The sequence below is a fragment of the Pipistrellus hanaki genome (genome assembly GCF_964339955.1).
Source record: "Pipistrellus hanaki genome assembly, chromosome: 4".
Taxonomy (NCBI): domain Eukaryota; kingdom Metazoa; phylum Chordata; class Mammalia; order Chiroptera; family Vespertilionidae; genus Pipistrellus; species Pipistrellus hanaki.
The window spans coordinates 74,412,032-74,434,767 of record NC_140506.1 but is presented as its reverse complement, the minus strand read 5'-3'; positions in this window follow the sequence as shown (position 1 = coordinate 74,434,767).

Here is a 22,736-nt window from a genome sequence, read left to right as displayed (position 1 = left end):
TGCTGGACAGTTAGCATTCTTGGCTCCATCCCAGTAAATGTCCTTAGGGTTCTTTTTTCCTTTCCCTAAAGTTGTAGGGGCTTCCCCAAAGCCTCCTCACTCATTTCCAAATGTCCCTGCTTGAGGCTAACTCAAGGTGAGGAAATTGAGAGGCAGTAGGAAGGAGATGTCTCCAAACTCACTCATGCAGAGACAAGACTGGAATGAGATCCCAACTGTCTTCATCCAGAGCTCTTCCCATAAGGAACTGTGTGTGTGACAAAACTGTGACAAAACAGGTTCACTGAAACTGTTTTGTCTGAGATAGAGCAAGGAGTCCTGAGACAAAGAGAACTTAGTTCCTTTAGCTAAGTCTTCTCTGATTCCCTATAATGCCTTTCAAAATTATGTTTCATCTCTGGACTCTTGATTAATTTAAGCACAGCACCTTCTCCAGATTCCCAAACCCATCTAGATGCCGGACTAAGACCCACCGGCATTAGTTGTCTGTTGATCTCCTCCCAATTGTGCCCTTCTGGGCTGTCTCCTCAGACATTCCCATCTGGCTTCTGCTGGGAGCTTCCAGTGCTGAGCAGACCCCACCTCAACCAGCTTCCCCTCTGCCCTTCTTCTCTCCCTGACAAGGACAAGCAAGTTGTCTAGAACTAGGTTGGTGGGCTGCCCAAGTCAAGGTTCTTAGTGACACAACACCACGTTGTTCAGGTATAAAGGCAGCCCCTACAAGAGCTACATAGAGTCAAGATTGGAAGCTCTGTGGCCATGAACACAGGAACGTGGATGGTATAACATTTCGGACCGGCTCCTGCCATGGGGAGAGCTGTGAGGACAGACCTGTGGATTACTCATCCATGGTGGGCTGGGGACCCAATCCTGGGCCCTGATCAGCCTACTTTCCAGGCATCCTTTCTCTCCGACACCCTCCTCCCTGCCCCTCACCAGCCATCAGCCCTGCAAAGGGCAACCTCCTTACTGCTAAATTGTTCTCAGGCAGTCATATCTGGTCTACATCGCATGGCTTATGTGCAAGGAAGCCTGGAAACAAGAGATCCTCCATCCTGTCTTGGGTGGCAAGACTCAGAAGCTTAGAAATGTCCCAACATAAAAAGCATATTCAAAAGATTCCAGGGCAACCCAGGCTACACATCCACTTCAGGGATTCAAGCAGATGGCATGGAAGGTTCAGTCCAATACAGGGTACAGTCATGTGGTTCCCTGTCCCCTTAATTCAATGATGGCTGGCCAGCCCCATGTCTGCTTTAAGCAGACTAGTTTCTGGTGCCTCTCTCACTTCATAATGGCCCCATGGATTTCACACCCTTCCACTTCTTTCCAAGGCTGCCATTGCTCCTTCTGTAGAGGGGAGCTGCAGAGGGGAACATGGTGTCTGCAGCTCCCCTCAACAGTGCTTTTTTCTACTAAGGATGCACACAGGCCATCTTCTTTTGTTTACACTGAATTGAAATTCACATAACAGAAAACTAACCATGTTACAGTGTAGAATGCATTGATATGCAATACATTCACAATATCCTGCGACCATCACCACTATCTACTTGTGGAACATTTTTATCACCCTCAGAGGAGGTCCTGTATTGAGGAAACAGCCACTCCACTCTTCCCTCTTCTTCCAGGCCCTGGCCACAAGTAATCAACTGTCTGTCTCTATAGATTTACCTATTCTGCACATTTTACATAAATGAAAGCATACAATAGGTGACCTATGGTGTCTGGTTTCTTCCCTTAGCATAATGTTTTCAAGGTTCCTCTAATTACATTAGTTTGCTGGGGCTTCCCTAATAAAGTACTGTAGACTGGGCAGCTTGAACAATAGAAATGTGTCTTGAAGTCTGAGATCAAGGTGTCAGTAGGGTTGGTTCCTTCTGAGGGCTGTTCCAGACCCTCTCCTTAGCTTGAAAATGGTCATTTTTCTCCCTGTGTCTTTATATATCCTCCTCACTCTGTCCGTGTCTGTATTTGTGTCCAAATCTCCCCTTTTCTCCAAGAACAGTGCCATTCAATTAGGGCCCTGCCTAATGACCTCACTTTACCTTGATTACCTCTTTAAAAGCCCTATCTCCAAATAGAGCCACATTCTGAAGTACTGGGAGTTAGGACCCCAACATGTGACTGCTGGAGGAGGAATATAAAATTTGACCCACAATACATTTCCCCCCCACTAAACATTAGAGGAAACAAACAAGAGCTCCCTAAATGTTGCTGGCAGAGAGAAGTCTGATAGATTTTCATCCACTGGTTGCTTGAATTTAGGGTTGGTGGTTATCAGAAGCCCAAAGCCTCCTCTATCCCCTTGTTCTTGAGGTCAGTCACCTGCCCCTTCTTACAGTTCCACTTCAGATCACAGTAGGCCTCCTTCTCCATGAAAGGCTCATCCCAGGAATTTCTTGATCAGACTCCTCTGACTATTGCGTGCCTCTCCGCCCCTTGCACACAAAGAAAACACATTTGTAGTTGAGGGCCTTCAGACACCCACTGGACCAGGTTGCCCAATGCATCCCCTTCAGCCCTGGGACCCTTACACATGCCCCAAACCTTGACTTTCTCTCCCATTCAGCTTTTCTTTCATCTAGTCCTCAGGTACCTGATCTCCCACTAAGTCATAATTCGGGATAAGTTTAATCAAATCAACTAGTCTTTGCTGCTGGTAGGTCTTCCCCAGGTGAAATGTTCCTGGGGATGATAGGGATCTGGAGGCCTGGAGGGAGCACCAGGCCTCGGCAGCTGGGATTCCCCTGTGCCGGGATAGTGTGACTCACCTATCCCTGTCTTCTTCCTTCCCTTCTGCAGACACTTGCAATCAGACGTACTGAATGACAGCAGGCCTCGGCCCAGTGAAAGAATGCAGGAACACTCCCTGGTAGCCTTGACTTGATCTGTGATGAGTGGCCATCCATGTTCAATGCCCTGGGATCAGTCTACCTATTTGCCAAATGGACAAGTCCCGCCATCCTACTTATCTCACCAGGCCCTCGGGAGGATGAGAAATCGCTCAAAAGGCAGTGGAGAAATGAAGACATTTTTTTTCTTACTGTTTATTCATTTAGCTCTGCAACAAATGTGCAACGGAGCTTCACGCGGGGGTGGAGCCCCAGGGAATGTGCTCTGAGCGCGCCTAGCCTTTTCTAACCTTCTCCGAACCGTTTTTCTTGCTCCCATGAAAGAAAATCCAACGCTTCGTTTACTGAATTAACCTCAGATGTTAGAAATGATTTCCTCATAGCTATGGGGAGGCTGTCCGGGTTATGTCAAAGTACTGTTCAGCAGAGAGGCCAAAAGCCAATGCACTGGAAAAGTAATCTGGATTTATCTGAGAAAGAGATTTATCCTTTGGAGGGCAGGGAGCAGAGCCAGGGATTGGGGAGAGCTCCCGGATCAATTCTCTTTTAACCTTTGAACTGCGGGTCCGTGTTACAGTTGTTCTGAGTTCAGAGGGGCTGAGGCCTCTTCCAAGCAAAACAATAATCGTCTTATTTACAGCAAAGCAGATGAAGTGGAGAAAATATGTTAAGCAGCACGGGGATGGGCCATTGCCTGCGCTCGCAAGAGGTGCGAGCCCCGTTCCCACCCGGCTCCGTATGCTACATTAACTTCAGCCTCCGAGTACGATTTCTGCTCAGACGTGAGATCATTGTTCCTCCAACATCCTGTGACAACAGGGACATGTCCGGTATTCACAGTGACACGTTCTAATCCATCCTAATGTGTCAAGTGAGTGATTTCCCTAAATGCCATGGCAAATCTTAAAGGTGCAATTCCTCCCCCGTCTGCAGCCAGATTTAATCTATGTTACAAATTAGCGCTGGAGTGCTGGAGAGATAATTTATGCTTCCCTGCACGCAGGGGAGGCCCCTGCACTTCCAGTTCTATTTATTACCCTGACTAAGTGCGAGGGGGAGGGTGCTCGGGGAAAGGAAGACCAGCGGAGAGGAAGGGAACCATTCTGGCGACTCCAACTGTTCCTTGTGACTTCCCGCTGCAACCTTTCCATCTGGTTGGACGAGAAAGTATCCAGCTTGCTCTTTTCCAAACGTGCTTTGCCAGCTGACAGCCAGCACTCTGGTGATCTCATCTGCAGCCCCGTCAAGATGTGGGGATGCAGTTCGTCCGAGCCAGGACCTGTGAACTCACTCACTACAAGCTGATAGTTTCAAGATGTCCGACAGCATGCCAGGGTGTCCCCCACCAGCCCCTCCTGACAGCCATGTGACGTAGCCCAGGGTGCCAGGCCTGCGTGGCCATCGGAATGCTGATCCGCCTCCTCCAGCAGCTCTCTGGTTCCGTTCTCCCATGCTGGGAATCAGCAGGTCTGGGTGAGACCTGAGAATCTGCATTTGTGATAAGTGCCCGGGCGGTGCTGCTGCTGTGTGGGGATCACACCGTGAGATCTGCTGATAGAGACCATCATATTTGTTTTCTGGAAGACAGGCACAGAATGGCACAGAGGGTGAGGCCTCGATCCTAAGCCTCAATGACCCAGCACCTTCCCCCTCCCACTTCTCACTCAGAGATTCCAGCTCTTCATCTGCTCTGGGCCTCATGCTATTCCTTGGCAAGGCTCTAGTTCCTGTTTTCAGTCCAAACTCCCCTGCTCTACATGGAGGAGGCAAAAATCAAATGGGGGTCCCAGCGCCTACCCCTTCCTCCCCCTCCTCCTTATCCCTTCTTAGACATCCTTTTGCATTACCTTACTGCTTCATGATATCTTTTTCATGTAGCATGATTATTAATTATATGAAAAACAGCTATTTTAACAACTCATTCCACATGATACTTAAAATTCTTACGTCTGTGAAATTTAATGTAATGGGTATTCCCCTGTAGTGTACTGGGCTGTAGAGTTTTCCCCTGGTGAGTCTTATAAAATGCCACCTCCCACTAGATTCTCATGAGCCATTTTTCTTTCCAAGTTTTGGGTTTTCTACATAATAGGATCTGCTCCACGGTGCTCAGAAGCAAAAGCTCTTATGTTATTGTTTTTTCCTAATCAAATAAAATTACTCTCTAAAGACCCTTGTCAAGATTGCTTAGATTCAGACATCAGCTCTTACTGGGCCCCTCCTCTTCCACAGGGTTATACCGGAGACTTGATGGGGTAGGAGAAGAGGAGCTTGGGCTATCCATACATACCAGGAGGTGCCTGGGGCTAGTGTGTTGCTTACAAACCACTCCTGGGCCATGTCCACATGGTGGTGCCCAGGCCAGAAGGCAGCACAGAGCAAACTCCCATCTGCCAGCCTTCATAAGTCCTTCTACTAGGTTCTCATGATCTTGGTGTTTGGAATCAATCTCCAAGCATCCCTGTGCCACCTCTCTCAGCATCCTTCCCAACCAAAGGTGCCATGTGGGAGCACCACCACTACATCCTCGACTGGTCTCAGAAACCACCTGGCCCAGCTTCAGATTCCTCCCACTGTTTAGACTTCACTGTTGTGACAACCTAGCTGTGTTCTTCTAGGAGCCAAAAAAATGAAAAACTCTTACCTTGTCCTTGGAATAAGCCCAGAGCATCAAGTTACAAAACCCAACTTGCTCTTTTAAGAAGGAAAGGGGGAAAGGCCCTCTCCTTCTTCAGTGATGAGCCCCCAAAGAAATGAGGCAGAGCCACTATCTAAGGATTCTGTTACTTTGGCCATCCTCCTAATGACAGCCACGTAGCAGGAAGGGATATTGTGTCATGCTGGTGCTCTGCATCTCTGGGCCACGGTTGGTTGGGAGCATGCACACTGTGTGCTGAGATCCGGGACAGAGGTCATCTGTAACCCACTACCCTTTCCCAGCATTCCACCGGGGGCAGCCTTTTCCTCTTCCCCCACCCAGGACATCCATCTACGGGGGAAGAGGTGATGAAGAGCTCTTCTTATCTGCTCCACCCCCACGCAGGATTCTTTGCCCCTTCCTGAGCATCGCCCTTTAGGATCCCAGGACTATCAATTCTGACTTCCTTCTTAGGCTTTTATTAGAGTCGTTATTACTAGTCTCTTATATTATAAAAATTTTCATCGTCTATTGTTCTTCTCTCCCACTAGACCATCGGTATTTGAAGGAGGAGATTCCTCCGTGCCATGTATGGGCACATGTGGGAGTATGTGTAGAAGATGCAATTAATATTTTTATTTTCATTATATTACCTGAAAAATATCCAAGTTTGTGTCTAGGAAGGCGTTAGCTTTTCTTCCCTCCTGGGACAATGACAACATACCTGCAGGTTGTGCCACACATTTCATGTTCTGAATTTTTTCTCTTCCTCGTCATGTCGATGCTTTAGCTCTTTACCTAACTGCTTCCGAAAGACATGGGATGGGTGTCACATGTTCTCATGGAAGGGAGCCTCATAGTGTGAGTCACTGGGTGTGGGGGAAGGAAAATTATAGCAAAAGCTGCAGGCCATAAGGGGTTCCTATTTAATGGGCAGAGAGTTTCAGTTTTGCAAGATGAAAAAGGTCTGGAGATGGATGGTAGTGACTGCTGCACAATAATATGAATGTGCTTAATGCCACTGAACTGTATGCTTAAAAATGATACACATAATGAAGCTTATGTTATGTATATTTTACCAGAAAGAAAGAAAGAAAGAAAGAAAGAAAGAAAGAAAGAAAGAAAGAAACAGACTTGCTATGGGAAGGATTCTCAGCACTCCCACTCAGCTGCCCCCCAGACATGGCGGCTGGGAGCAGGAGATGCTCAACTGTGACACTTTTTGATAAAGTATGCTAAATTACATGCTGGTGGCATTAATAGCAACCGGACTCGTCAAACATGGGATCTAATGGCTCATAAATGAGATGCAAGTTCATTTTCACAGCCCCACTATAATAAACTAATTATTTTGGAACTCTCCAATTATGCATTTTTCAGAAAGCTGAATTGCATTAAAAACATGTTATGGCTTTATAGATCCTGTCTGTGGGGAGAGGAGATACATCTGCTCCACAAGTGCCCAGGGAGAGAGAGAGAGAGAGAGAGAGAGAGAGAGAGAGAGAGAGAGAGAGAGTCGCGGGCAACACATAAAGAATAAGCCAGCTGCCAAATGACAAATGTAGTGAAGGAAGACAAAGAGCTGTCAGTTTCCTCATCAATTACAGCCGGTCACTAACCCAGGAGAGAGCAAATTGCTGCAGCCATCAGAGATGGCTCTCTCTGTTAGAATTATGGAGTTTGAGGTCTCCACTGATTTATTCAGTGCCTGAGGTACAGAAGGATGTCTGTTGCTTTGGGATGAAGATTTCTCTGCTCAAAACCATCCAGAAGCTCAGGGATAAGCCGCCGATGTCAGAAACACTCTAGCTCTATCAGGTAGGAGGAGGCATCTGACAGGGTTGCCAAACACCCCAGGGGCTGCTAACGTGCCCCCAAGGCCCAGAGGGGAAGCTTCTGGGAGCATGACACGGGGGGCTGACATGCCACACCCACTGTCAGGTCATTAAAGGAAGTGTCTCTGAAGGACAGATGGAATTTCTGAAGGGCGCACACATGCTCCACATGGCCAGTTGGGTTTAAATTTCATTTGACAACCTCACACACTGCTTAACCTTTGGGGTTGGGGTGAGGTTGTTTACTTTGATCTTTTTATCTTTATAAAACAGTACCCTGTTTCTCTGAAAATAAGACAGTGTCTTATATTAATTTTTGCTCCCAAAGATGCGCTAGGTCTTATTTTCAGGGGATGTCTTATTTTTCCATAAAGAAGAATACGGTACACATTTATTGTTAAATGAAAATAAAGGAAATTTATTACCTGTATACAGTAGTATGGCAGTTGTCAACACAAACCAGACAAACTGTGAATCCTACAGTATCAAGAATTTACTCATTTATTCAATGACAATCATGTCATCATCTTCTGGAACATCATCATAACAATCCAATTCCTGAATTTCCTGGTGAATTTCTTATGACTCCATTTCTTTCAGAATCAGTGGACCAAATCTCTCATGTTTAGCCTGGGGGAGGGGCTTATTTTCTGGGGGATGCCTTATATTTCACTCAGAAGGAAACTTGTAAGTAGGTCTTATTTTCGGAGGATGACTTATTTTCGGGGAAACACGGTAGATGCCCACACTGGACTAATGGATATGTCTGCTTCCTAACCATAGGCTGCATGAGGTTTGTCTCATTGCCTTTATTTTTCCAAAGAATAATGGAGCCTATTCATGTCTTACTAGAAGGGCATCTCATTTTTTCCCCTTTTTCAGGGTTCTCTTCTCCCCGAATTGTCCAGAAGTGCTGGGGCTTACACAGCCTAACGTGGGCAATCTGACTTCTGCCCTCTGGAGGAATTTATACTGGAGTCTCTGCGTGTATCACATGTTAGGGCTGATGACACCCTGCCCGGTGCCAGATTGCTGGGAGAGTCACACCCCCACCACCTGCCACCGAAGTTGCAGGCCAACCATCACAGTTTCATTAGGAAGAAGCCCCTTTCTTCTCAGGGCAGAGCTCAGTCAAGGGCCCTGAACGTGGGCAGCCAGGGTCCCAGACCCCACTGCTTTCTTCTCTGCATCCCCCACACCGCCTCTCTCAGGGTGGCCACAGCCAGGATGCTGGGTGCAGGTTGATCCTCAGCCCCAGAACCACTCTCTGTCTTTCATCTCCAGGGATTCAGCGCTGGTGACCCCAAGAGCTCATCCTTCCAACCCTCAAAACCAGTTTTGGATTCAAATCTCTTTCTCCGCTGTGCTTCCCCACATCTCATGGGGAGGACCCCTTCAGGGAGTCCAGGGATCGTCCTAAGGAGAATCATTAAGTGAATCCAAAGTGCCCACGGGATGTTTTGGAGAAGCAGTAGATGTGGGTGATTTGAAGACATCACACTGTAGAGGAGAAAAAAACAAAACAAAAACATAAATATCTTGCTTGTGTGGACAGGGCCCATTGGCCCACCCACTGATAATCATCTTTCTGCTAAGCACTCTGCTTTTCTTGTATCTGCCTCCTACTAAAGCTGTGTATCTATGTTGTGTTTTTTCTACTCCAATATATGCATTTTTTTTGTTTTCATAGCATGTTAACATTTTAAAACTCAAGTGGTGTGTTTAATTGATCCATACATACATTTTAAAATTATAGTTCTATCAATATTGATACAATTAGAGAACATTTAGGGGGAAAAGTATATATAATGTACTTTCAAATACATTAATAAAATGTTTATTTTTCCTTACCAAATTGGGATCATGCCACTCATATATATTTTGTATCCCACTTTTTTGGTACTTGTTATTATACTTATATATACATTATCCTTAACTATTCTTCAAGCTCATAATATCATGAGTTTTACTCAAAATAAACTATTTATAAATGTGTGTTAATTTAATTGTCCACTTGCCTATTGTAGGACATTAAAACTGCTTTTTTTTTTAGAAGAATATATATGTTATGAGTGTTCTTATGTATAAGCCTTTGCCTGAATCTCTGATAATTTCCTTTACATATATTCCTAGAAGTACAATTGCTGTCAAATAATATGGACATTTTAAAGACTTAATAAATATTGCCAAAATACTGCTTATTACCTTTCTTTATTTACAAGAGCATAACATTACTTATTTCACTAATCTATGCGAGCCTTGGATATTTTCATTAAGAAAATAACTTGGTAATTTAATGGCCAAAACTGATTTGCCCTTCAATCATTATTAACAAGATTGAGGAATTTTACACAGCATTTTCAAACCCAATGCATTTTTCCTTCTGTAAATTGCCAATTCTTGCATTTGTCCACTTGCCTAATGATATCCCGCACTCCTCTTATCAGTATGTACAAATATGTACACAGGAGCCCCCTCGACCTGTCACAACCAACGATGATAAACGGGCAGTTGGAACAGGGTGACACATTCTATCTCCCGCCGCGGGGCAGCTCCGAGCTCGCTGAGCCTTTGATCTCTGTCATTCTAGCAGCCAGCCCAATAAACGAATGAATTAGTGACAAGGAATAACAACAGCCTTTAGCTGCCATATTCGAGGCAAGCATCTTTCAGTTGATTTGCCATTACATGTGTTCATGTTCATGTGGGTAGAACTTTTCTTTATATATATATATATATATATATATATATATATATATATATATATATATATGTTTTATTGATGATAGAGAATCATCGATCAGCTGCCTCCTGCACACCTCCTACTGGGGATGTGCCCACAACCAAGGTACATGACCTTGACCGGAATCGAACCCAGGACCTTTCAGTCTGCAGGCCGATGCTCTATCCAATGAGCCAAACCGGTTTTGGCGGATAGAACCTTTCTTACCTGCTCCTTTTTGGGTTCTTGTGCTGCTTCTAGACCCCGGAGGTCTTCACCACCCAAGGCTGTGTTAAACACTCAATTCTATTTTCCATTTCTTTGCCCACTGTTTATGGTGTTTAATTCCATCTCTCGTGTTCTTAATGGAAGCCAAGCAGCTGGGCCAGATTCCCGGTGGCTCTTTGAACCAAATGCACAGGCATGCAGCCCCCTTCGCCAGGGAAGGCACCTGAGGAGGTGGCTGATTGCGCTGCGTGTTGTCCTTCATCTGCTGCCAGAGGCCTTCCGGAGCGAGTCCTTTTGAACAGCAGGCTGAGCTCCCCAGGGCAGGACAGATGTTCTAAACCCCAGGCCTCTCCTCTCACTCCAGGGCTTCCCAGTAAATCGGTTCATCTTCCTCCCCCGCATCCCTCACCCCTCAGCCATCCTAGAAGTGGGACCAGCAGGGGCTTATTGACAAAGGTTAAACATGCCTTTAATTGGATTGCTGGCATTTAAGCATGGAGTCCTCTCCCTGCGTCTCTGTCCCTCTCAGCCACATCTGGAGAAAGGCCCTTAAATGAAGAAGAGATGAGATCGGTCCCTTTGGAGGCTTCTGTTACAGCTTGGCACAGCCACAAGCCAATGAAGTGAAACTTGGAAGGTCCCTGGCCGCTCGCCTGTGGAGCGGAAGAAATGAGAGAACCCTGTAGATTGGGAGAAGCAGGATTCGGAGCACGTGTGGTCTGCTCGCCACGGAGCGCTGTTTCACATACCGAGAACACGGCTCATGTCACAGGCCCACTCATGTCTGACCATCTGAACACTGGTCACAAGGTCCTATGCTGACACACAGAACACCAAAGAGAGACAGAACCAAATTTCAGTCCAGACTTAGCCACTGTCCAGCTTGCATCAGTCAGTCCTCTTCGCCAGGAAGTCCCCTCACCGGGCCTCACACCCTTGCTTCCCAATTGCTAAATCCTCACCCATCTCTGACATCTGTCCCTCGTTTCCTTCTAGCTCAGTGATGCTAACAATACCCATGGAGGTCAGTGAGGCTACAGGCAGAAAAGGGGCACCGGATACACCCACAGGTGCTCACATTCACATGCTCTCCCCTGGAGAACACTGTCGATTGCCTGCATCCCTCGTAGACATGCTAAAACTAAGAGGTGAGACATTTCCTAACTCAATTACGCCGTTGCCTCCCTGAGATGAAAGAAGAGGAACAAAGCATGAAGACAGTGTCTTCAAGGGGAAATTAAAACAAGACAAAACCAACCAGAGAGGGTCACGTACTTGTTAAGCAACCGTGTGGGTCAGGCAGGGACGTGACCTTGTATGTGATATGTGCTGCCGATGTAGAACGTAACACTGCGAGAAACCACATCGCCCACCTTCACAGTGGACTCTGTGCTTCCTGAGGGCTGCATCTCTTTGCTGTTGTTGTTTTGTTTTTGTTTGTTTGTTTTCTCTCTCTCTCAATACATTGTAGACACTCGGTAAATATTTTTTGAATAAATTAATTTAAATCTCCCCAAATCTAAAATAACACTCCTGGAGTTAAGCCATGGTCCCAGTGCTCATCAGGATTCTGGCAGGGACAAAAGGCAAACTCAGCTGGGTTTTTTAAAAAAAATACACATGTATAAATATGTATTTTTTTTATTTGATTTCATAGAGGAACGGAGAGGCAGAGAGAGAGTGAGAATCATCAATGAACTGTCTCATGCATGCTCCCTACTGGAGATGGAGCCTGCAACCTGGGAATATGCCCTCACCCCAAATTGAACCATAACCTCCTGGCTCATAGGTCAATGCTCAACCACTGAGCCACAATGTTCTGGTTCAACTGGGGTTTGAAAGAAACATTTTAGCGAAGAGACTGATGTTAGAGGTGTGTTTGCACAGGGTTAGGGCACCAGCGAGGGACAGCGAGGTATCACTGCTGGGCCTGAAGAAGCAGGAGCAGTAAAGAGCACTGGGTGAGGCTAGTCCAAGTTTGTGTCTGTCCCAAGGAGAAGCCAGAGAGAAAAACAGAGCAGGGAGGAAATGAGGAAGAATGACTGCTCACTCTGTCTTCCACACTGCCATTCTCGGCCAGTGCTTTCCACTTGCCAAATCTAACTAGCACCTCCAGGACCAAGGAAACCAGGTGTTGCCATTTAGAGAGATGAGCCTCCTGAGACACAGCTGGGTAGAAATGGGCAGAGAAAGATCCTGGAGACAAACAGAGACTAACCAGGACAGTTCAATCTTTTTACTGCCTGCCCCAGCCTCAGCCTCAGCCTCAGCACCAATCCCACCAGGTACTTAACAGCAGTAAATGCAATGGAAGATGGGAGACCAGATTGATTGCTCAGAGCCTCCTCCACTTCCCATTCAGAGCATCTGAATTATATCCAACTATTTTCAGGAGTTGTCTTAAAGCCTCAGTGCTTGGGAGCTCACAGCAGCATGCCACAGGGTTGACTTTAGAGATGAAATCTTTACCCAAAAGGCCTAAAACATTTTTCTATTTATTTCTCCTCTGTAGAATTTCTAACACCTTCACTTTCCTCATCTTCCTGCCCTCACAGCCCGCATCCTCCAGGTGTTCAATGGCCTCAAATAAACTGGCTGACTAGATTTCATCTCCAAAGAGGTCATGGGTAAGTATTTGTTCTATTTAATAGACTCATTTGTACCCATATTTGTTTATCTTTCCACTTTTCCCTCAAGTCAAGGAGCCCAAGGTCCAGAATCCTTCCTTCTTTTTCTCTATCACCTCTCACTTATCCCCACACCCATTCCTGTTTTCCCAGTGTTGATCTTCAGTGTGATAGAGATGAAATCCAACTCATATCACGAACTCAGAGCTGTGAAAAAGACAAAGGTCATCTCACTTAACTTCCCATCAGCAGTTTGGGTCTTCTTTCTTTAACTCTGGGGGTTTGCTACTGTGATCTCTGTATTGAGATTTGTCAGTGATACTAAACACCACCCCTACATGCCCCAAATAATCAGGATATCATATGTCAATCCTATATAATAAAAAGCTAATATGCATATTGTTCTCTTGACCAGGAGATTGACCAGGAATTCGACCAGGGGGTGGGGCTGGCCAGCCAACCACGGGAAGGAAGGCCCCGTCTGGCAGCAGTCAGCTGCTGGGAGAAGGGAGGCCCTGTCTGACAGCTGGCAGCCACTAGGGATCCTACCCATGCACAAATTTCATGCACTAGGCCTCTAGTTGACTATAAGGTCCAAGTATCAAAACAGCATGCATTGTACTCTAGTGCTACAGAGCTTTCTGTGCAGAATCCCACTTAAAACTGCTAACCTATTAGTTACCCTATAAATGAGTCCAGAAAAGCATCCCCCAAAATGTAATAGAAAGTGTCCAAAGTCCAAAAAGATCCATCTCTTCCCTTGTGGTAAGCAATATAAAGTACAGCAACTTAGCATTCACTTGGAAAACATATATATATATATATATATATATATATATATATATATATATATATACCCACCACTCTTTGACCATTTAGAACTTAGAAACTTTGTAATGTGACAGTTCCCTAAATTTTCATGGGACTTGTCTTCTACCCTCTGGCATACATGTGTTTTACTAAGGCAGTAGGAATCAAACTTTCTCACACACTAAAATCACTAAGAGCACTTGTTAAAACCCAGATTACTATGTCTCCTCCAAGGGTTTTTGATTAAATAGTCTCAAAGTATAATCTCATAATTTGCATTTCTAATTTTTACCTGAATTTTAAAAAAATATCTAAGTAAAAATAAGTCAAAGTAGGATAAGGAAAAGACCACTACTATTTCCACTTGTTGCATTTGCATGAGTTAGATAAAATGTTCTCTCTAGGAAGATGTAGGCCTAGCTATGAGTAAACAGCATATTTGTGAAAGCTAGCAAAAGGAATCTCTTCCTTCAGGTAATAGCTGAACATGGCTTGACTTTCATCTCTCACCCACTCTCTGAGCCAGAAGGCCTTACATAGGGTACAACCCACATACCTGTACATGGCAGTCTGAGGTAAGAGAGTTAAAAATGCATGTTGCTAGTGGCCTATCATTTCTGTCATATGGACATCAATAACAGGGCTCAGTGTACCCCCAGCTCACAGTGTTCATCTGGTTGTGTTGCCATAGGCCTGGCTGCAAATGATTGGCATGCTCTGTTAACCTCTCTTAAAGACCAATTTGGTACCCTGGACTATTCAGATCATTAACAACTTTCAACTTTCATGTTCAAGTTTATGGATAATATTGAGATGTGACTACAATCTAGATAGTACTTGGCATAACAATTGATATAAAATAAAGGAAGAATAATAAACATTTTGATTGGTCTCTGTCTCTTGTTGTCCTAGAATTTATTACTTCTATTTTTTAAAAGGAGTGTTAAAAACAACAACAACACACAGACAAAAAAACTTCAACTTAAAGAGAGATAGCCCATCATTTAGTAAATGCTAATATTTACAACACATATTTCAAGCCATAAAAAAATAGAGTGTTTATTCTATTTTATGGACAAACTTCAAAGATAAACAGCCCATCTTTTGGTAGATGCTAATATTTACAGCACATATTTCAACCCACACACACACACACACACACACACACAAAATAGCGTTTTCCTATTTTATGGGGCAAGCAAATCTCTCTTTAATTTGATCCAATATATTTTCTCTCAAAACACAGCAAAGCTTACAAAGTCCTAACTCTGGACATGAAAAGAGTAGGGTGAATTTTTAAAATAGCAGCTGAAAAAACAACACATAATTCAAAGTTTTTCCTGCATTTGATTATAGTGATTTAAAGGCAAGATCATATTAGTAGAATTATAACCAACTAATCTCTTGCAGAGATAAAGTGGACAGTTGGAAATGAATCAAGCACCTATATATTATGTTGCAAGCCTAATTGCATATTAAGCAAACTGAAGATCTATATAATTATTCTATCAATGGTTTGTTTCTCACTTTTGAGCTTTCCTTGCTAACAGAAGGTAAGACAGCCAAGTTGAACAATCTACCCAGTGACTATCATAATTTTTGTGTAGCCTAACCCATTGCTTTCAATGATTGCCTCATCCTTTCAATTTACACCAATTATTCCCCAGTTGTTAACTGACCTTGTTATTATCAGTAAAGTAATTAACTCCTGTTGGCAAAGCACTTTCAAATTTTCTCCTTTGCCCAATGTTTTGTGGCCCATCGTGTGACTCCATTGCTCTGGTGAGTTAATGTTTTAAAAAAATATATTTTTATTGATTTCAGAGAGGAAGGGGGATGGGAAAGAGAGATAGAAACATCAATGATGAAAGAGAATCATGGATTGACTGCCTTCTGCATCTCCTCTACTGGGAATCAAGCTGGCAACCCCTAGGCCAAAATCAAACCTGGGACCCTTCAGTCCACTGAGCCCAACCAGCTAGGGCTGGTGAGTTAATTTTTGAGTGTGATAATACATTTTCTTTTTTCTTTTTTTAAAATATATTTTATTGATTTATTTACAGAGAGGAAGAGAGAGGGATAGAGAGCTAGAAACATCGATGAGAGAGAATCATCGATCAGCTGCCTCCTGCACAGTCCCCACTGGGGATGTGCCTGCAACCAAGGTACATGCCCTTGACCGGAATTGAACCTGGGACCCCTCAGTCTGTAGACCGACACTCTGTCCACTGAGCCAAACCGGTTTCGGCGATAATACATTTTCTTATTGCTTAAGTCCGCTGACTGGATCCAAGGGATTTGGCTCATTCACTCCACCTGCACCATGGTGATGACAATGTTGGTAAAAGAAGGAAAATTCTTCAAAAGCCTTATAAAATGAGTTTGGGCCAAAATGATACAATGAGCTGAGAAATTGAGAAATCTTATTTCACAATGGAAACCCTAAACCTAAAACAGGAATCAAGACGGAATTGTTGAGGATGTTATGGTGGGGAAGGTATACAGTTCAGGAATCGGGAACTTGCTTTCTGTCCCACCACAACACACAATCATTCTATTGGCTATCTCCAGATCCTTCTCTATGAGTTGCCCCCTTTGTAGGAGAAGTGAATGAAAAGAATCCACATGTTGGCAAGTATCTTCCCTTAATGGGCCTAATTTCTCCATCAATAAAATGGGTAGGAGAGAGGGCCCCTCACTGCTTCTCCTTTGGTAAAATTTCAATGAATCAAACATTTCTCTCTCAGACCCAATTTTAAATAGATGTAATTCTTATTTACAATACTTATTCATCTTAAATATATAACCAAAGCATGCTAATTTTAAGGACAAAAGAAAAATTAAAAAAAAAAAACTGAAAAAAAACTTTTAAATCATCCATTACTCCATTACCCCAAATTAACTACTATTAATAATTTTGTATAGTTTTCTTTCAGATACTTAAAATGTTTTTATTGGCTCCTTCTGTAAATATTGTTTTAATAACTTTTATTTTTATTTAATATATTCTGACTATCTCCATTGTCTATAAATGTTTTCTAAATTATTAATGACTTCATATTATCTAATCATATAAATATATGATCAGTTCTGTATTATTGAGTATTCATTTGGGTTTTTACAATAATATAAATAATACAGAAATGTATATTCCTATATAAATATTTTTCATACAGCTTTCATTATTTCCTTAAAACAAAAACCTGGAAGTGTAATTCTGGATCAACATGTATGCATATTTTTAGTATCTTTAATATCCTATCAGGTTATCATTCAGGAAGGTCGTGCTTTCCACCACTTGCACTCCCACCGTTGTGTTGAACTCCTCAGTCACATCTCACTACTTTATTTTGCATTCCTTTGATTACAAATAAAATTAGAGCGTATTTTAAATACTTTTTGAGAGGTTTGTTTTGTCAATAGTAATTTTATTGTGTTTATTCTCTATTTTACATTCTTCTTATTATTGAACAGTTCTGTTCCCCAAGCTGCTATAAACCTTTTTTTTTTTGTATAAGAAACATTTTCTTTTCATTTTTTTAATTAAAGGAGAGGGCTCCAAAACAAGACATAAATTAGCTTTGTCCTCACAGGCAAACTGCACTGACCATTGTGTTTAGCTCTGTGGAAGGCAGATGGTAAGTGGCTAATGTAGGCCATGGGAAGGAGGACCGGCCCAACAGTCCTTCTTAGGCTTCTACACCTTCCCACACAACTGGTCTTCCACAAGTGACCCCTTCACTGTCAAATTCCAAATCTCCCTCCCACCCTGCAGCCCCAACTACATAGACCCTCTGCAGAAATTGCTGTCTGCTGCAATTTTTGAACACACTTCTTCTCTTGGCTTCTCTGAAATTAATACATGCTTTATTTCTGTTTACAAAATTATAATCAGCTAAATTTTTGGGATAGCCTAAGGGAAAGGGGCTTCTTATATATCCAAAGTAGAAATGTAAAGGATCAGCAATGTTATAAACATAAACCATCAAAGAGTCATCATCATGCTTCATTCGGTCCCATTAATTAATTATTTTCATCTTGTTCTTGGGTTAGACATTTTGTAAAGCCATCCACTTCTACACTAATGTTCTGAAAATCCTTACTCAGTTCAGTGGTATGATATCAAAGTTCTGGAAGCAGTGTCATCCGAAGCCTGTACCCCAGAGTATCTCATAGTTCTTTCTATGGATTTCTGAGGGTTGTTTTTTGTTTGTTTGTTTTGTTTTGTTTTGTTTTGTTTTGTTTTTTAAGGTAAAGTGACCCTGTTAGAATTATTTCCCAAAAGGCAGAAGGAAAAGCTCAGCAGGATCCCAGGCAAAATCTCCTATGGCCTCAGGAGTCAGGAACTACAGACCCAAGAATTCTTGTGTAAGAATTTTGTCAGCACTATAAAGTCCCAGTGTGGAGTTATTTTTATTATCCTTGTGTGTTTTCTAGTGAAAATTATTCTTCTTAAAACATTAACAGAAAGGCCTTGATGCTTTTCTTCAGAGACAACATATATAATGAGCATCTCCAAAATGGGTTGATAGCCAAAGGCAAGGGGGAAATCACTGTCTTCCAGCTCTAGGGGAGAACCACAAGATGGTTTGAAAAGGACTGCAGCAGGAGTACACATAGGTTCTTACATAGTCCATATATTTGGTGACAAAGCTTATGACTCATTCTGTACTCAGCAGGAATGACTGATTATTATTAAGCTAAAGAATAAGGTATATGAAATTTGAGAGAAAGAAGAGACATAGCCCTTACCTGGAGAAGCAGGTGCAAATTCAGGTCTCAAAAAACAATTAGAAGGTGATCTGATTGTGGTAGCATGCATTTTTAAATTTCTCTTGTTACCCTATTCCATTCTCCTCCTCATTCCAGTGGGAAGTGTGAATTTTATGCAACGAATCCTGGATTATTGAACTATGACCTGCTAACAACTCTCCAAAAAGAGAAACCATAAGACTGATCTTCCTGAGTTTTCTCTCCCCTTTCTCCTTTACTTCCCTCCTCACCACCTGCCCAAATAGGTCCATGAAAGACAGCCCACTATAAGATGAGTAGGCAGGGCTGTAAGTGCTAGTAAGCCAACTCCCATATATTAGCATTTTCCTTCCTCCTTCCTGTGACTTGGTTAAGATGTCTTTGGCAGCATGTAACAGGTAAGCTTAACTCAAACTACCTTAAGCAATAAGAAAATGTATTATCACACTCAAAAATTAACTTAAAAGTATCGCCAGTGGCTTAGTCATGTAATAAAGGACCTGGGTTCCATCCACCTCTCCTCTCTGTTGTGCTTAGCATTCATAACTTTCTAAGGTGGGACAGGACAGAATAGGTAGGTTGGGTGGGATGGGTTAGGGTGGGGGCTGCCCATATGACATCACCCAGCAAGGGGGCATTCCTAGGGCCAGCCAGCTGAGCAGTCCTGAGCATTTTTGAAAACTACAGGCCAAGGATTAGAGACGAAAGTCTACCTTGATGGAAGCTAAATTTGAAAATGAGCCAGTGCAACCATAAATGGCCAGTGAGGTCAGCAGCCAACGGCAGTTGATAGAATAAAGTGAGGAAAGAAGAGAAACATGAGGTGAGGTCAAGATGTTAAGAAAAATTATTATGCCTGGGCTTGGGAAGAGGAATGCTACTATTGAAGGACAACCTGGACTGCTCTGTCAGGTTAAAGCATTTCTCTAATGGTGATGTGGAAATTTTATTACAACTTTTTTTAGCTCCTCATTCACATCTCTTTGCCTTGCAGAAAATGCCACGTCCTTTTGTCCTTCCTCTGTCAGATGAGTATTGCACATGATGGCCACTTTGTTCTCTCTATAAGCCCAAGCTTCAGCTGCATCTCTATTTCTGATGCCTGGCTCCTCACATACTGGCAAGCTACAAAGGTCTCCTGTCTCTGTCCCCTCCACCATGCAATCAGTGCCAATGAGCAAAGCATCCAACCTTATCCCTTTCCAAAGTCTGGACAAATTGCCATATTGCCCACATTACGCCTCTTCTATTTCTCTGTTCTTTTGCTTACCCGGATCCTAATTAAAAGACTTTCAGTACATTTGTCTAGAACATACAGGCAGAAAGAATGCATTTGCAAGCCCATTAGAAAGTCACCTCTTTTGAGATGACATTTAGCAGAGATGCTGGAACATGTCTGATTCACCCAGGATGTTGTATAGAGTCAGCAAGATGACATGTGCTTTTTGGTGAGTGTTTTGTTCTCTTCTGAAAATAGACACTGGATTTTGAGAAGACCAAAAGTCCTTCTACTTGGCTCCAGTTCATCCCCCACAGTTCCCACCTTCCTCTTTTAACAGTTACTATCAGGCCTTTAAAATAGAAACCCAAAGCTTGACAAATTCCTGGTTGCCTTCAATATTAATCTTTTTTTTTTTAGAGATTAAGTGTTTCATATACATCCTTGAATACTAGAGCTTTTAGGAGCATCATTGAAAAGATGAGAAGATATATATATATATATATATATATATATATATATATATATATATACTGATTTCTGATAGTAAACAAGTTTGGGGTGAAAAATATTTTTTAAATTATCTCAAATTTCATTCGTCCACCCTCAGACTTGTGTGACTGGGAAAAACCCTTCACCTTTTTCATGGTGATATTTCCTAGCACTGGCTGAGTGTTATGGGATGTATCTCACTTCCCAACCCCCACCTCACGCTGCATATTCTGCTCAACATTTCCCTCCAGAGAGAATAGAAATAGTAGGCACCCCCAGTTACAGGGAAGATCAATTTTATGGAATTGTTCAAAATGGTCTGCCTGTTTGTACAAGGCTCAGGAAACACATGTGTGGCAGCTGCTGAAAAACCTAGCCTTAGTAATCCCCATCTGGCCCCAGATGAGAAGCTAGCCCCTTTACAAGGCTAATAGGGTTAGAGCTATCTAGAGAGCCATGCCCAGACCAGCAGGACTCAGGGTCTAAGCTGTATCAGATGGTGGTTCATACAATCATCAAGGCATTGGGCAGAAATGGGCAAAGCCAAGAAGGTGGGCTTATTTGCTGCCCAATCATATAAACAATTAGAAGGAAGAAGGCACAATGGCCAAGCAGGATATGTCAAGAATTGCACATCCCTGTTCATATCATCATTTCTCACAATAGCCAAAACATGGAAAAAACCCAAGTGCCCATTGACAGCTGGATGGATAAGTAAAATGTTATGTATGTGTGCGTGTGTGTGTGTGGGTGTAATATATATGTGCTTGGAATGACATTTTTATTCAGGCTTCAATAGGAAGAAAATTCTGACATATGGTACAGTAGCAGTTGCAGAAGCCAGCTCAGCTCCCAGCCTGGCCTTTTCTTTTTTACAGTCTCTACCCCTCTAGTTCTTATCTAGACAGCTCTCTGCTGTCTTCAGACAGCTGATCTCTGCTTTTTATCTGGCTTTTCTACTTGCAAGCAGGACTCTGGTTTGCCACTAGCTGCTCCATCCCACCTGGAAGCAGAAGTCCTTGAGCTCCATATCTCCTCCTCCTCCCCTTCCTCTTCCTCCTCCTGCTTCTTTCCCTCCCTTTTCTTTTTAACTTTCTGAAATAGGACAATGGACTTTTAGAAGGAAAGGACCATGCTTTATCTCTCTGCATCCACAGCACTTAGCCCAGTGCCTGTGAGTCAATATTTGTGGAATAGAATTCACTGTAGAATCTAGCATGAAGCTAAGTACATAGTACAATAGATATTCAACAAATCTATCTATTGATTCAGAGAATACAAAACACTGGGGTGTGGCCATGAAATCATAGAGCCAGAGGCCATCTTGTCTACTCCCTCATTTCATTGATGAAACCCTGTGAGGCTAATTAATCCACCTAAACTACAGATCACATCAGAGGCCTGGCCGGGTGAGACTACGCCAGATTCCCTTCCCATGCTGCTTCCCCTAAATCTCCCTTGACACCATGCAACCAAGACTGAGTCAGTAAAGGATTCTGTCCCAGATGGAGCACTAGAAATGTTGATTCAAGAAGACCCACCCCCCTGAGCCTGCCTTGTACTTCTTTCCCATTTGCAAGAATCTGATTAGGAGAAAGACCCTGTTGACCAGGCATCCTGTCTGCTGCAGAGGAGACAGGGGGAGAAGGGGGAGGCCTGGTTGAGATGCTCTTGTCTTTATTTCTGTGAACATCCCAATATCTGTTGAGCTCTGGTTCAGTACCTTTGAGCCTATCTCTCCCATTCTTGTTGCTCTGTTTTTATAATGCATAAAATTACAGAGTGCCAGCTTCAGTCAACTGCTTACCAGATTCCCTTAAAAGTATACAACATTGTTAAAACCATTGTTTTTAAAATGCTACTTTAAAACATGACATTTATTAGCCGTTATATTAAGATAAACTATAAAGTTATCCCCAATATAGATGTTAGCCTTTGATTTAAATTCCAACTTGAGTAAACTAGGCAAGAAACATTAAAAGCAGAATGGCTTTTAGGACCCACTGGGTAATGCTAGAATTTGTGGCATGCTAAACACCAGCAGAGCATATGTGAGCCAGTCTCCGTTAATCACATTTGGGGCCCAATTAAACTTTTCCTGACTTGCTGCGCTTTCTACCTGGGCCCCAGTGAAGGGAGCACAGCGGGTGGAATTGCCTTAGGCAGAAGAGAACTTCAGCTGGAGCTGGCAGGGCAGGTTTTCTGCTCATTAGCTGGGCACTTTGTGGATTTTGAAGGACAGGCAAGAACAGAGCCAGAGCAAAGCCAATGAGAAGAGACCCAAACCCCCAAGAGCTGCTCTTGGCACAGCCTTCCTTCCAACCAGAAGGTCACCTACCAGGTCACCTCCCCCGGGGCTGTGAATGTTGGCAAGGACCCTCATACCTGGAGGCAGATAAGCTCTGTGGGGTCAGGGAGTCAGGAAAAGGACTAGCTTGAGCCCTTCTGGGGAAATTGTGCCATCCTTCTATGATCTGTACTAAGCTCAGTTGCCCCAATCCACAAATTTTCTTTCAAATGTACGGAGAAGGGTATCCAGAATATTGATCTCAGTCTCC